Genomic DNA, 17,474 nt, shown 5'->3' on the forward strand with positions numbered 1-17,474 from the left:
TCTCAATGTGAGAAAAGCCATGTTTAATCGTATCTGTGTGTGATTAGATTCATAAAGATTCATCAGTGTGACAGGTTTTTAAAAGACAAGCTGTAGTGTAGGCACAAGAACCAGCTGCTGATACAAGATGTGGATTAACCCTTAAATGTGTGGATGTTCTCTAGGTATTTATGTACATCTCAAATTATAAAAACCGAGCACTTATAGTGTCCTCCAAAATGTTTGGCACCCTTAATTAAAATTAGCATAAATTAAGTAATTAATTAATTAATTAATTAATTAATTTGCTTCGTTGTTATATAATAATGAAATAAATAAATTAAGTTATTTATTTATTTATTATATAATAAATACTTCAATTACTTAATAATTAATAATAATAGTCGTACTATTATTGTCAATAATATTATTATTATTATTATTATTAATAATAATAATAATAATAATAATAATAATAATAATAATAATAATAATAATGCATTTAAATTTTAGAATAAGTACTGTAAATTTTATAGCTAATATTCCAATTGTATAACACATCAAAATAATATAAAATATTATAATGAATTATATTTTTCCCCTTCACAACATCTTCTTAGAAAATTATCCTTAGAAGTTATAATATGGTCCATAGAAAAGGGTTGGTTACTTTTTTAATTTATATTTGTTTGATGCCATCACTTGATTTGTGTGAAAGTTCAGCTCATTATTCATCTATGTCCACAATGTAACCTCCTGGCAGAGCCAACTATGTTTTGGCCTAAAATATCTAAAATGTTTGTGTGTCCAGTCTATTTGTTCATTTTGGTTGTTGGTGAGATTTTGTTTGTTTGTTTTTGATTATTTGATTTTTGGTCGGTTTGTTTGCTTTTGGTTGTGTGTTGGGTTTGTTTGTTTTTTGTTTGTTGGTAGGTTTGTTTTGGTTCTGGTTGTTTGTTGGTGGGTTTATTTGTTGTTTTTTATTTGTTTTTTATTTGTTTTTGGTTGGTGTTTGTGTTCTGATTTGTTTTTGGTAGGTTTGTTTGATGGCAAATGTATTTGTTGTTTCGTTGGATGGTTGTTTGCCTGTTTGTTTGTTTGTTTGTTTGTTTGTTTGTTTGTTTGTTTAGTTGTTTGGTTGCTTCGTTTTGAAGGAAAAATCTAAAATAACTCAATTTTGTTGAAAATGATTGACAGATAACAAACATATTGTATGTCAGCAGTTTATTTCTCAGCATAGCCACAACAAGCTTGTTTTTAGTGGAAATGACTGTTCAGTTGTTCAGTACAACAGCTTTGAGATGATTTATATTAAATCTCTACACTCTCATCACAGCTAATCAAAATCAGCATCAGACTTCCATCTGGGAGATGTTACTGAGATGTTACCGCTTCTGTCAGTAACAAAGGAAATATTCTAAATATTCTAAATATTCAAACATGTATAAAAATTGCAATACTGAAAACATGCATTAAGAGTGACCCAAAACAATGCAGTGTCAATGTGCTCCTAATTAGCAAACAAGATGAAAACGACTCCTTAGAGAGATAATTAGTGCACATTTTACTAACACTGATTAGAGGGGTGTGTGTGTAGTGTGTGGTTGTTTATGTGCGTGTGTGTGTGTGTGTGTGTGTGTGTGTGTGTGTGTGTGTGTGTGTGTGTGTGTGTGTGTGTGTGTGTGTGTGACTTCTATATAGGCCAGGACTTTGTATGCCATCATAAAATACTTATGCCAGAAAGAAACAAGAAGGAAAAACACTCTTATGTTAAAAAAAATAATAAATAAAAAAAAAACAAAAATGAGGGTGTAATACTGCAAGTATTTAAGACTAATCGAAGGATTGCAAAAAAAAAAAAGAAAAAAAAAAAGCTGTAACCCTGAACAAATAATTGTGAATTTTAATTATACATAAAAGGCTTAATAATAATGTCACTTGTAATTAATCTCTTCCATTATATAATTTAGGGATAAAATCACATCAATTACATGACATAAATTATAATTCTTACCATTTTCATTAAATGAACATAATTAAATTATTACTATTAGAAATAGTATTAAAAATAATAATAATAAAAATCATAGAAAATATTATTTAATATTTTATTCTTTATTTGCATACTTTAATTTTGTCACTGAAAATATTGTAGTATTTTATTAAATAATATGCAATACTTTATTAATGCAACAAATATAAAAAATAAAACAATAAAATTAACAATACAATTATTCTTATTATCATTAATATTGTTATTATTGTTACTTTTTATTTGTTAATTTAATTTACTTTATTTTTTATAATAAAAAAGCTAAGACTGTAGAACAAAATAAAATTATAGTACATATAGTAAAATTGAATGAATTATCAATGTCAATCGGTCATTAAATGGTAATAAACTTATATATTTATAAGTTTATTTATTAATATTTGTTAATTAATATTTGTTTATTAATAAGTTTATTATTATTATATACTTAAATATTTTAGCACTAATCACACAGGGTGTCATAAATACAAAATAGTACACAGAATCAAAAGAAAGACACTAATTGAAAGACAAATCAGTAGAATAATTTGTGATTGTTTTGTTATTTTAAGTGTCATCATCACATCATGCATCACATTTTCTTCCTAGTTTGCATTTGTCACTTTTTGTAATAATGTACTTAGTTTGTTTACGTCCAGTTTCCGGATTTTCTGAAATTTTTCAAACTTTTACAGGATTCTAATGAGCATTTCAGTCATATTTTGTAACCGTTCCTATATGATTTGATCGACACTGCGATGGGTTGGTACTCCGTCCAGGGTGTATCCTGCCTCGATGCCCGATGACGCCTGAGATAGGCACAGGCTCCCCGTGACCCGAGAAGTTTCGGATAAGCGGTAGAAAATGAGTGAGTGAGTGAGAGTGTCTTATAGGATAAAAAGATATATCCTGTAAAACCCCTTCTAAAGGATTTAGTAATGAGATCCATTTGAGCTTATATTCTGGTCTCTCAGGTGTTCCATGAATTATGAACCATAACTGACCAAAAGAGAGGAAGAGGATTACAGGGTGTTTTTTATGTCGAAGCAAACTTTTCAACACATTAGGCCATTTCAGTTGAAAAACAGACGAGTGGCAAGCGAGATAAACTGGGTAAAGCAAAAGCGAGTCCAGGAAACATAATACAATGTTGAAAAACTGGGATAGCAATACAAAAAAAAAAAGCTACCGGAAAACAAGTTAACTATTTTAAATATATGACACACAACATTTACTTCACCCTGAACAAATCAGGAATCAAATCTTAAAACGAATTACTTAATCTAAAACGAAAAAAAAATTATTACTAATCATCACATCACATGGGAGCAACAACCGGTGACGATACAGGATCAGAAACAAAACCAAAATCCAATGTGAACAAAACCAACATATGAAAACACATTGAGTGAGCCATAGTTCTTCTAAACGCACTGACAAACATATTTTAATTGAAATACAAATAAATTGCCTAATAACATTCAAAAATTTATAAGATCTTAAAAGGAACAGCTAAAATACAGTTTTATATATTTGTTTGTTTGTTTGTTCATTTTTTAAAGATATGATGTCAGAGAAGCAGCTGTAAATACATTTGCTCCAATAAACGTAAAATCTAGTGGACTAGTTCACAGACTGTAGGATTCAACAGTCTGAGCTACAGTAGAAAGAAATCAGCCACAACCTCGTGTCTTCATACTGCTGTTCTCTAAATCTCTACTTATTTGCGTTAGTAGTGAAACAATTACTGTTTCCAAAAGGGAAAAAGTTTCAAAGTAATTTTATTTTAATTTGTTAAAATAAAAATTGGACAAATAAGACAAGAAGGATGCTAAAATCTGAGCTCATTTATACCAGCCAGAGATGTACAAGAGATTCATCTTTATTTTCTATCCATGTTTTTTTGTTGTTGTTGTTGTTGTTGTTGTTGTTGTTGTTGTTTTTGTTGAAGTGACAGCATGTATTAGATGAGTTCTGGAAATGAAAGTTTTACAAATTTCAAGCTCCCTTCAAAAACTACGATAAGAGCTATCAGTAAAGATTTATTCAATAATAACACTAATGTTGTTTACTTCTTTAAAGTGGTGAATCAGGTCAGTCTTTTCATACGTGATACAGGTATGTTATACTCTGTGTTGTTTTTGTTGTTGTTTGTTTCTTCTGATGCTTTAACAAATTCTGGATGATCTCAAAACTCTAAAACTCATAATCTAATCAGTCTCCCCTCAAACTTGCACTGTATAATTAAACAATGCCAAAACTTGGAATTCAATTTTGGGACACATGATCTCCCCAAGCCTCAGTGTAATTGCTTTGTGGTAAAGAGGCGTCTGCTGACTTATTTTTCAGGCCATGTTCAGTCAAGCGGACCGGCAGATCGGAGGAGATACGGAGAAATGACGCTTCGTCGTATTCGACACAGAATCATATTACGACCCGACTTTTAGTCAGTTAATTAGATTTTACTGTAAAGCCAAAACAAAAAATCTTTAATTAATCTCATATTTTCCAGCTTGTTTTTTTCTGAAAGGAAATTAAATCTGAATTAATTAAATCTGCAAGTAAATATATTCACTTTACTTATATTTATAGGTCTGTGTGAAAGTTTGTGCACCCCATAGTTTGTAGGTGTGTTGTTATTCCCAGTTATTCCCTTTTTTCTTTCTTTCTTTCTTTCTTTCTTTCTTTCTTTCTTTCTTTCTTTCTTTCTTTCTTTCTTTCTTTCTTTCTTTCTATATGCTGCCCATTTCATCTCCTCAGTTCCTTTGCTGTTATACCGTTGATGTGAAAAGACTGAGACTTTTCTGCCTTCCTGTGTGCTGTCATTTTCCTCACCTCTGTCGTACTTATGCAACGATACATAGAAATGTTTTGATTGTTGTCTGGATTTTTTTTCACCTGTAGCTCTCTGAAAGGCAACAGGACAAGAATAATAAAGGGAAATTATTTTATTGTAGGTAAATTCCATGTGGAGAGCAATGTAATCATCACTACACAATCTTACACTGTCAAACAACATCCAGTGACATTTATTACAGATTATATTGTAATGCTGTATTACTAAACCTGACAACATTCAAAAATTTTGCGCAGAGATCCTCAGAATTAAATAGAAATGGGCTACAACAAAATGTCACATTGAACACTTTACAAATAATCTTCATCATGATCATTAAAAGTCATTAAATAGTTTTCTTTTCTCTTGCTCATGTGCAAACATGAAACAAATCAACAGTGTAAATATCAACCATGTAGACATTAGATAACAGATTTGTAAAAAAAAAAAAAAAACTATATACGTATATTAAAATATATACTGTTTTAATTTATTAGTTTACTGTTTACAGTGCATTACTGCACAATCTTCTATAAATCAACCATCCAGCTAAATTTTCAATTATTTTCCAGCCACTGCCATCTAGCAGTTCCTGATTACACAATTGATAATATAATTATTATTCTTGTCATATATTGGTATGAAGATAGATGCTATTTATGTTATCATACATAGAGGAAAATCAACAGCTCAAAAATAATTTCTATGCTAAATTAGTTAGGTTTCAAACGTAATGACAATGATAGATGAGTTGCTTTTTTGGTGTAGGTATGTAAATATAACCTGCCATAATGCTACAGCATTAGAAAAGAGCAAAGAATCTGGAAAGATCTGCACTTTGGTTTGGTTTAAACCAAGCAAATGAAAACGAAGGAGATGAGTCATTGATGAGGACAGTTTGTGGATTGTTTACCGCTGTGCCTACACTTTCGCCAGCTTTCACACTATCTCACTAAAATGAGAAGACAAAATGAAAGCAGTGTAACTGAGTTACAGAAAGATCAAGGTTGAAATAAATAATAGGGTCTAGAATCACCTGTAATGTGTGCTTTACTGAATGAGAGGTTATCAGAAGTCCACTTTCTCCACAGCATCTTCATTAACGTCAGTGTTCGGAAGCAGGGCCGCCACATTCTGAACTAAAGAGCTTAATAACATGCTTGTTTCCAAGGAGTAATTTGCACCTATTGTGTTAGAAGGACTGAATGGAGGAAAAGGATGAAGGTGAGGATGAAGTGAGGTGAGGAAAACCTGCCATTTCAAATTAGCTATAATCTTTCATTAGACTATTGGCATGCTAAGAATACTTCCTTAAGGTCTATAGGTCATCTGAATATTCAAACAGATGTATATATGTCTAAATATGAACTCACGGTAAAGAGTCTTTGAAGGTCAGGTCCCATATTCATAAATATTATTAGTGCAAAGAGTTGCTCCTAGTGAAGAAATTCGAAGAAAATTCTTTGAAATGTTGACATTTCCCCTTAAAGTTATAGAAAATATCCTAGTAAAGATAAAAGTTATTCATAAAATGTCTTAACCCTTAAAAGAGCTCAAGGGTCAAAGAGTGTATTAAAGAGGACATTTAAGAGGCTTAAGCATTTCTGTAGCAGAGGAGAAAATGGACAAAAGGTGAAGAGTTGATTGAGGTAATAAAATGATACAGATTAGATCATGTAGGGATTATATTTGTATATTATGCTGCTATGGCATTTAGAGATACGTTAATTTTCCAAAACTGAGCCGAAATGACATAGCAGCAGAAATGTATTTTTTACATTTATAGCATAAATGATTATTACATTTATAACAGTTAAGAGGATTACCACATTGGCTACATGGCTAGCATTAGCGCACACAAAGTTTGCATATTTTACCAGACATCCTCTCGGAAATACTGTCAAATTAGGTCATCTTAGCTAGCTGATTAGTGTTACTAGAAACAATTACAATTTGATACAAATGTACCATATTTTAGCTAGTTGATTAGTGTTAGCAGCAAATATTGTGTATATGAAAATCTTATCTGAAGTCCTGTCAGGTTAGCTCATGTTACCCATTTTATAAGCAGCAACTTATAAAAAAAATTGTAAATATGACCAAAATCTTCTCAGATATCCTCTTAGCTAGCTGATTAGTGTTAGCAGAAAAGATTGTGTGTTTAATCAAACATTCTCTCAGAATATCCTGTCAGGTTAGCTCATGCTATTAAGATAATTATAGAAAATTGGAAATTTCACTTTTTAATACTTTGACAAATCCTGTTCAGTTTGTTAGTGCATATTAGTTAGATAGCTAGCATTAGCAGTGAAAATTGCAAATGCTATTTAAAATAAATTTAAAAAAAGTATCACAAGTCCTTTCAGGTTAGCTGATTGTAACTAGATGACTAGCATTAGTACTGCACAGTATAAATACAACTATAAAATCCTCTATAGGTTCAGCTTATATTTGCATAACAGACAGATTAGCCTCTACGTTAATCTTTTTTTTTTTATTATTCATATTTTTCCACCAGTTAAATACAACAAAATTTCATTTGGTCTGTATGTTTAAACACAATACTGTCATGTTACTGTGACTCACATTTGTGTATCAATTATTAATAAAGATTAATTACCCTCATAGATGACAAGTAGCCATCAGAACCAGAAACACACTGATATGTGGTTGAAATAACAGTCACGTTAGGGTTCAGTCACACTCACTCACTCACTCACTCACTCTCTACCGCTTATCCGAACTTCTCGGGTCACAGGGAGCCTGTGCCTATCTCAGGTGTCATAGGGCATCAAGGCAGGATACACCCTGGACGGAGTACCAACCCATCGCAGGGCACACACTCTCATTCACTCACACACTCACACACTACGGACAATTTTCCAGAGATACCGCTCAACCTACCATGCATGTCTTTGGACCAGGGGAGGTAACCGGAGTACCCGGAGCAAACCCTCGAGGCACGGGGACATGCAAACTCCACACACACAAGGCGGAGGCGGGAATCGAACCCCCAACCCTGCAGGTGTGAGACGAACGTGCTAACCACTAAGCCACCGTGCCCACCTCGGGTTCAGTCCCAGTCTAAGATAAAATAAAGACTACAGTACGTCTTTGAACTAGCTTGCCCTATTACGTTATGTTAACCCCTTCCACCACAGCCAGGCTAAAAATGATAAATCCTTCCTTACATGCAGCATACCAGAAGTACAGGAAGTTCTGCTATAACACCACAAACACCATTTCCACCTCAACAAAACCCAAGTCCAACACCAAGCGGCTAAATAAACAGACAGAAAAAATACATAAACACTGCACACTCAACAAAACTGACACAAGCACTCAGCCATTCCACTGTATAAGGATGAGCTAACAAGCTGGTGAGCTAACTAGCATATTTTAGGCTAGTTGATATAGATAATCTAGGACTGAGGAACACTTCATGCGTATAGTGAGCAAGCTAATAAATTTAGCATTTGTGCACCCCAAAATGATTTAAAACTGTAATCACATCACAACAAGCTAATCAGGGAATATATTCCAAAAGCATCTTATTATGTTACACTACAAGCGCAACCCAGTTATTTCAACCTTCACTTTGTATTCTACTCAGAATTTCAGATACATAGGAAGAAAAAGAGTAAAAAAGGAATATGATTTGATTGAGTGGTGCTGTGTGCTGATTAGCTCTGTACTGCACAGATAGAGGGCGAGTGAATAAGGTAATTAACTTACCATCATGCAGCCATCATTCAACATTTTGTTTTGATGGATTTACTTAAGAAACCACATTTTTCCCACAAGAACACATACATTCTTGAATGAGTGGCAGACTTAGCACAAAATAGCATGTCGATTTAGCACTTTGCTTATCTGTGAAAGCAGAACAGTTTTTAAAAAGAAAACTAATGCATGGTAAAGAAATCTGTATTTTTCCTTTAATCTGAGATTTTTTTTTAGCAACAGACAAAAATCCAAAAAGACAATTCATCCATCTTTATTCATTTATCTTTCTATATACCAAATAGAGCATAGTAAAATGTTAATAATCTATCTCATAGTTTTAAAAATTGATTTTATATTTTTACACATTTTAAATAAATGTATTTTTGTCTTGAGAAAAAATATAAATAAATATAAAATATTTGGATCAATTTCTCATACTATTACTAGTAGCGTGAAATAAATGAAATAAAAAGAAATATCAATTTGGAAATAAAAACAAATGCAAATGCTCTCTTGATAGATAGATAGATAGATAGATAGATAGATAGATAGATAGATAGATAGATAGATAGATAGATAGATAGATAGATAGATAGATAGATAGATAGATAGATAGATAATTACAAGCACTTAAATTTCACAATTAATTTGTAGCTGCGTTTAATTTATATTTTAACCCTAAAACCTGTTTTGTCCTCTCTACATAAAGCTTAGCTGTCTGCATAAAAAACCCTCAAATCTTTGCCTTCTTCTTCCCTGAATCAGTTTCATATTAATAAAACCAGCCTGATTTTTTTACACCCTTACTCAGCAAACACTGGCAACCTTCCCCTGAACAGCACACAAAAGAATTTTACACGCTCCATTCATACTGACAGAGAGCCATATAATATGAAGGAACATCACAGTTTATTCAGTGGGGAATAACTACAGAGGGGAGATCAGATAAGACAAACTCAGTGAACTGAGAAAATGACAATGTGAGAGTAGCAGGGACAGAAATCGACAACAGGAAACGGAATTTCAGCACTGTTTAAATAACTGCCTGGTCTTTAACTATCTACTGACTCAATTTACATGTTTCTAAATTCATTATGTTCAAGGAAATCTTTAACAAAATTGCAGTACATGACTTATTGTCACAAAATAAATGTTTCGGGTATAGTTATAAATCAGATTAATCAAGTTCAATTTTAACAAAAAAAAAAAAAATGTACAAGCCATAATTCAAAATTTGATTATTTGTAATTTAATGTGGGTTTGTGATTAGATCTGTCCTTATTGACATTGACAGATGTCTGAGACATTTACAGATTCTTCTGAGACATTGAAAGATTCTTCACAATATTTACAAGACAAAATCTGGTTCAGAATCTTTATTTTTATTTATTTAATTTTATTATTATGAAGATAATGAAAGGTTGGGAGAGCCGACCTCAAATAATCCTGAAGTTTATATCTTCTTCTTCTTCTTCCTCTTCTTCTTCTTCTTCTTCTTATTATTATTATTATTATTATTATTATTATTATTATTATTATTTACAATGGGTTTTAAAAAAGCACAAATTTACAAGCCAAATTCCATTTTTTGTTGTTTTGTTTTAATGAAGGTAACAAAAGGTTACGATAATTTTCAGTCCTGACAGCCTCAGCTACTCCCGAAGTACAGGATTCCTAACTTATTGCAGAATTCTTCACAAAAGAATCTGAGTATTAATTTAAATTAATACTCAAAAAAAATTACGCTTTATGATTTATAAGCCAAAATCTGGTTTTAAAAATAGTTCAAATGTGATACTGCGATAAAAACTGATGCAAATTTCTTTCATACTTTTAAATGCAACTTACAACAAACGAAGAACATCACAGTAGAGCCCTGCGCGGGACTGTTTTTATAAACCCGCACCCGCCCGCTCCTGCTGAATTTCTGACCAGGACCACCCGCGCCCGCGCCCGCAAGCTACGTGTTCCACTCCCGCCCACACCCGCGGATTTTACCTTGAGAGCTTGTGAAAATTTTGATTGTATACAAATGATCAGACTAATTATTAGTTCAGGCTAATGTCCAGAATAACAGAATTAATCATGATTACATTTAAATAAGATAAATTAATACTAATGCTAATACTAATCTTCTTCTCAAAGTCATGTGTTGACTCCATTCTTATTATTAGGCTACATGCCAAATCCCACCAGGTCCCGCGGATCTCCCGCTAAATTTTCTGACCGCCCACTCCCGCCCGGGGCAAAGGTGAAACCGCCCGGGGCAAAGGTGAAACCGCCCGCTCCCGCGAGATTTGCGTTGGGTCCCGTGGGTCCCGCGGGAGCCCAATCCCAATGCAGCCCTCTACATCACAGTTTTTTTAATCAATTCATAGTTACATCTAATCTACATCTTACTTTTTTTTTATTCTGTATTCATCTAACAGATAAATTTACATTTCTACCCACTATTGAAAAGCCCAATGTAGCCTGCAACAGCATTCACCCACTTCATTACAGGCTCTTCTTGGTCCTCAACCTCAAGACACAAAACTGCCTCTCTCCCTCAGTAGCTGGGTTCTGGAGATTCATGGTTGCCATGGCTACATGCAGCGGAGATTGAACCATTTCTTTGTAGAGAGCCTGCAGTGGACGTGGAAGTGGAGAGAAATAAATAGAGTCCGTGTCCTATTTCCAAGTGAATGAGAATGAGGGAAACAAGAAGCCCCTGAGGTCTCAGGATGTGGGGAAGGAACAGGTGGTGTATCTTCTCTATTATCTATAAATATGTGGAGCAGGTTGCAGAGAGGGGGTTTCTCTACTCAGTGTGTATACTGATGAAAGCTGAAGTCCAGACGCTCGTATTGGGAAAAAAAGGTTTCCGGGTTAAAATAGAGCTACATACTGAAATAAAAAAAATAAAAAACCTGAAAACAAAGATGAGAAGAAGGTAAAGTAGTAATCTTTGAAACAGAATTGATTTTCTGTTTCAGTTCTTCAGTGGGAATGAAAAAAAAAAGACAGTACATTGTATACTGTGGGCTGTTTGCAGTTTTTGGGGTCAGTCTTGAGAATATCGGACGAGTAGACACAATTATAAAGGAGAAATCGATATAAAAAAGTATTAAGAACCCCCTAAAGATTCACAGCACAAGAAAGAAGACATTACTGCCTTGTCAGGAAACAGGAAATCAAGGTAAAAATCTTCTCTTCATGTTGGTGAAGTGAGACTGATTCAAGATTCCTTCCAAACAAAACAGAGAAAATATACTTTCTGAAATCAAAAGGTTCAAATTGATTGCCAATGAGGAATAATGATTGGATATTGGGGAAAAATGAGAATCAGTTATTGGTCTTTAAGAGCAGTGGGCTTTAGGGAGTGGATGTTAGGAATAATATGGGTAAATTATTGGATGTTGAGAATAACGGGGATCAGTGACCAGTCATTGGGAACAGTGGAGATAAATGATTGGCCATTAGGAACAATACAAATCGGTAATTGATGATTGGGAACAATAGGAATTTGTGGTTGGTCATTAGAAACAGTGGAGATCTGTGATTGGCCATTGAGAACAACAAGAATCAGTGATTAGTATAGAAACAATGGAGATCTATGGTTGGCTATCGAGAACGACAGGAATCAGTGATTAGTGTTTAGAAACAGTGAAGACCTGTGATTGGCCATTGAGAACAACAGGAATCAGGGATCAGTCACTGAGAACAACAGGGATCAGTGATTGGTCATTAGGAACAGTGGAGATCCATGATTCGTCAGTGAGAACAACATCAGTGACTAATCATTAGGAACACCAGGGATCAATGACTGGCCGTTGCGATAAATGAGGTTCAGTGAAACTCCAGTTCATGAAAGTGCAACACCATCAACTGATAAACGTTATAGATTATTGAGTATTATTTATCGAACACTTAAAGGCTCTAAAAGTTGCTAAGTCTCGCCACAGACTCTGAGCTGGCAACACTGCTTTCATTTCTTTCTTCTTGGATTCTGCTCTGCCTTCTTATTTGATGAATATCCTACAACTAAAAGCTCCACACCCGATCCTCAAAAACGTCAAGACTCCCAAGAACATAAGACATTACAGCCAAGAGCTTTTTATTCATTCATAAACCATCAAAACTATAAAGGTCAAGAAAATGATAGAATAAATTGGTACAGAGTTCAAACACAAAATGACTCACTGTTCCTTTGGCTCCATTTATTTTGATGAGAATTAGCCGAATCTCACCTCATGTCCTCACTGATATATAAATATCCTGCGCACCAAGATGTCTAAAAGTAAAGTAATGTGAATGTAAAAATAATAGGCGATATGTATGCTATTTCAATGTATTGTCCTATTTATAATATTTTTTCAAGACAACTGATAAAAGCACCAAACATATAATCAAAGTCCTATAGTAAATCAAATCAAAACTCCTATAGTAAATACAGGGAAACATTTACAATGGTGTGCATCCAGTCTTGGGCATGTCTGAAACTTTTAAGGTCTGAATGCTGACCTTTTAAAGTCGCATAATGTGTGACAGGTTGTAACTCACTGCCCTTTTAAACAAGAATTTAACAGGCACAGATACAGAAAACAACAAAACAACAACAAAAACAACACATCGAGATTATTCAAAATGAAACCAGTTATCGTCTACGATGTGAAGTTTTTGTTTCACTTTACATTAATCTTGAAAGTATTCCACTTTCCAAAGAACTCTTATCCAACAAAAAAAGAAGTCACAGGATTGCCTTTGTGATTAATACAGCACACAACATCAGTTTTCTCCTAATTTACCAGTTTACTCTGCCTTACATCTTTCCAGTGTTTCTGATTCAATTAGATTTCTGTCTTGTATCATCTTCCTGTCCAAGTGGGTTTTCCTCTACCTCCCAAAAATATACTGCTACACTACATGGTTTGGTTACACAAAACTGCCCCTCGGTGTGCAAGACGTATTCCCAGCTCCCAACATACCCAAAAAAGACTTTGCATCTACCACAACCCTGACAAGGAATCAGTTCAATTGCTCAAAAGCCATTCATTTTCTGTAACATCAGCTTTGATATTAGTGAATATACAAATGTGCGAATACTTTATGATTTTTACAGCAACAGCTGATTTGTTTACATTTACAGCATTTGGCAGACACTCTTACCGAGAGCAACAAATTTTTATCGCATTTTATACAACTGCACATTAAGGGTCTTGCTCAAGGACCCAGCAGTGGCAGCTTGGTGGACCTGGGATTTAAGCTTCCAAGCTTAGGATCAGTAGACCGACACCTTAATCACTAGTTCTGTCAGGACCACTTTGTCAAATGAGAATTTATTAGATGATAGCATACAGTTAGTGTTGTCAGTATGGTTCTGTTCTGAGCAAGAATCCACGCGCCCGTCCGTGCGCATGCATGGACAGAGCGGGGAGAGCAGCAACGTGGAGATTTATGACGTAGACTGGTACAACGAACACAGGTTCTGGCATGGTGGAGTCAGGGTTGGAGGAGGGAGTTTAAATCAGAGCAGCAGCGAAGTGCTAGAAAGCAGCTCAATGAATGGGAATTTAAATGGTCGGGTAATATGGATGTCGTAAACGGATTGGTGCGCGTCATGGAAAGCTGATTAACAGCTGATGCACGCTTGACGACATGGCCGGCCATAACTAACGCGATTGTTGATGCTACGTTAAAGAGACTTGTGTGAATTTATAGATTATAATGACATTTTTCATGAGGATATATTATTATTTACTTAAAATATGTGGAAGGAATCTCCAGTGTCAGGGTTCAAGCTGTAAGTTTTCCTCCAAGGGAAATTTCCAGAATGTCGTTGTGCTGTTTCAATAACACCTGCATTTGTCTAATAAACTTAAAAATAGAGAAAATTAAGAATGGCGGATGATGACGTAACATATCTGTAGCTGCTATTAGCAGTTTGAGTGATCTTTCCATGACTTTAAATGTAACTGTAAATGGTTAGTAAGTATGACTTTAAAAAACACAAACATTAGATTATTGCTATTAACTGCTGTTGTATAGGAACACTTTGTGACACGTTATTGGGAAACCAATCATCTTCCATGTACATAAAGAGTGCTCTAAGCCTGTCTACGGTATACACGCCTACCCCAGACACAGTGCGTTGTATTAATTGTAAGTAGAATAGAAAAAATGTCAACAAAGTAAACAGTTATAAAATGACATGGAGTATAATGCACTTAATATATGCAAAATTATTGACATAACATAGCAAGTAAGACAATAGGTGATTTAAAAAAGTGTCACGGTGGAAAGTGTTGAACATACAGACAACCACAGAGACCAGAGACCAGAAACCAGAGACCATGGAGGTGGCATTAGACTGCTGAGGCTATGGTCCGTTTTTGCGCTCGGGTCAACGTCATTGAGTATTTTATGCATAGGCAGAAATAAATTCATGTTAAAAACTGTACTGAATTCAGAAATAATATTACATTGATGCTCATACTCAGTTTTGATTACAAGCTCTTGATTACACAATTGCACCTGAGTATACAGTATCGCGTGCAATTACAGAAAGGAATTTATTTTAATCGCACTATTCTGTCACCCAGATGAGGATGAGGCTTTCCTTTTGAGTCAAGGACTTCCTCATTTCATCTCATATCGTCCTTTTTACCACCACTGTCATCTGTGGCTTGCTCATTAGGAATGAATTTTTTATCATTTTTAATCAGAATTTTTATATTTCTGTAAAGTTGCTTTGCGACAACGTCCATTGTTAAAATAGGTATACAAATAAAACTGATTTGAATTGAATTTGATTTATCAGTCTACTGTAAAAGTGAATGACGGATAATAAAGTGGGTTGTTAGTGGTAGATGGTTGCCTTGTGAGGATCCTGAGGCATCTAGATATGTACCAACTCCAGTTGGACTCTGCTTCATGAAGCATTTGTACATTCTAAGAAGGGATGCCAACTACATGTGGTCTTTGAGGGCAACAACATCCTGATCAATACACAATTCCCGGACTGTATATTTATAATCCTCACCACATTCGCCACAGTCACCTCAGACTTGTTCATCGGGGATAAATACAAACACATTTAAATATAAGTCTAATATTAATCTTGAACTTTTGTATTAATCTTTGTATAATATTAAACATTTTGTATTATGTTTCTTATGTTCTGTAAAGCTGCATTAAGAAAATGCCCATTGTTAAAAGCACTACACAAATAAAATTGAATTGAATTGAATTGAATTAGATGAGGAGGGCACGTTGGCTTAGTGGTTAGCACGTTCGCCTCACACCTCCAGGGTTGGGGGTTCGATTCCCGCCTCCACCTTGTGTGTGTGGAGTTTGCATGTTCTCCCCGTGCCTCGGGGGTTTCCTCCGGGTACTCCGGTTTCCTCCCCCAGTCCAAAGACATGCATGGTAGGTTGATTGGCATCTATGGAAAATTGTCCGTAGTGTGTGAGTGTGTGAGTGAATGAGAGTGTGTGTGTGCCCTGCGATGGGTTGGCACTCCGTCCAGGGTGTATCCTGCCTTGATGCCCGATGACGCCTGAGATAGGCACAGGCTCCCTGTGACCCGAGAAGTTTGGATAAGCGGTAGAAAATGAATGAATGAGTGAATGAATGAATGAATGAATGAATGAATGAATTAGATGATAAAGTGCTGTGTATTTGAGATAGAGTACAGTAGGTTGCGTTGGTGGTTGATGGTTGCCTAGTGGTTAAGGTTTTGGTCTACCAATTGGAAGGTTGTGAGTTCAAATCCCACATCAACTCAGCTATAACTGTTTGGGCCCCTGAGCAAGGCCTTTAACCCACAATTAACGATGTCTGCCATGAATATATGGTTTCTAACAGCAATCCTGCTCGGTTCCCTATAACAGCATGTTTTATTCCTTATACTATAACGTGACACACTGTACCTGTTAAGTCTTCACACTATGGTAAAGCACACAAACCGAGTGAGATGTGCAGCATGGTGTGTTCACACTAGCATGTCATTGGCTATTTGGAAGCCATCATTTGCTTATTACACACCTCTGTCAAACAGACAAAATTTGTGTGTCACTGTAATTTCTGGACTTTTTTAACAGATGGCAATGTTTGGCAATGTTAAATCTGACAGGCAGGAAGTACTGCTAGATGAAATGCTGCAGATCGCTTCCCAGCTGTCCACCTCGGTTGCCTCTAGATCTTAATTTCTACATTTTCTCGACAAATATTTGGATCTTGGACTTTTTCCCAGCAGTGTTAGATCTTCCTGTAAGAGCATTTCAGCAATACTGTGTGAAAAATGAACCTGACCTTTGGCTCATCAATACTTTTAACAATGACTACATTATCTAATAGCTAACATATTCATGAATTTGCTCTGCTAAGCTATAATTATGATGTTCAAATCCTGTTAATTAGGTGCTTTTAAAACTTGGACAAAGCTAATGCATGATCTTGTGTACGCACTCTGCAATGTGTAAACTGTTTCGATTATAAATATCTCCACACTCATCACATTCCATTTGCATTAATAATGGACTGAAAAAACAGATCAGGGTTTTCCAAGTGCATTGTGGACCCAGGAAAGTATTACAGCAATGCCAGGTTCTTAGTAGGGATGTACTGATCCGATATTTTGGATCGGTATCGGCGCCGATCCAAGCATTTTGAGTGGATCGGGTATCGGTGGTGCGTGACCGATCCAAATCCGATACCCGTGGTCATGAGTATCGCACATTTCAGAGCGCCGTCAGTCGAATCATTCCGCTTGAGGAATGCTCTAATAAATTAAACTACATTCAGCATTGACCACGCTCCTGCTTCCTGAAATCCATGGGCGTCGGTACCATTATATGTGTGTGGGACAGGACACGTCCACTTTTTATTTACTTCCGACGCCCATGCCCGTGGTGGTTGAAT

General features: G+C 35.1%; 1 protein-coding gene across 4 annotated transcripts in view; it reads right to left on the reverse strand.

The window, feature by feature from the left end:
• Positions 1-17,474, reverse strand: part of nbeab (neurobeachin b) — a 417,880-nt gene that overhangs the window by 317,266 nt on the left and 83,140 nt on the right. The gene's annotated exons all lie outside the window — the stretch shown is intronic.

This window comes from Tachysurus fulvidraco, chromosome 11 (assembly GCF_022655615.1).
Source record: "Tachysurus fulvidraco isolate hzauxx_2018 chromosome 11, HZAU_PFXX_2.0, whole genome shotgun sequence".
NCBI classification, from domain to species: domain Eukaryota; kingdom Metazoa; phylum Chordata; class Actinopteri; order Siluriformes; family Bagridae; genus Tachysurus; species Tachysurus fulvidraco.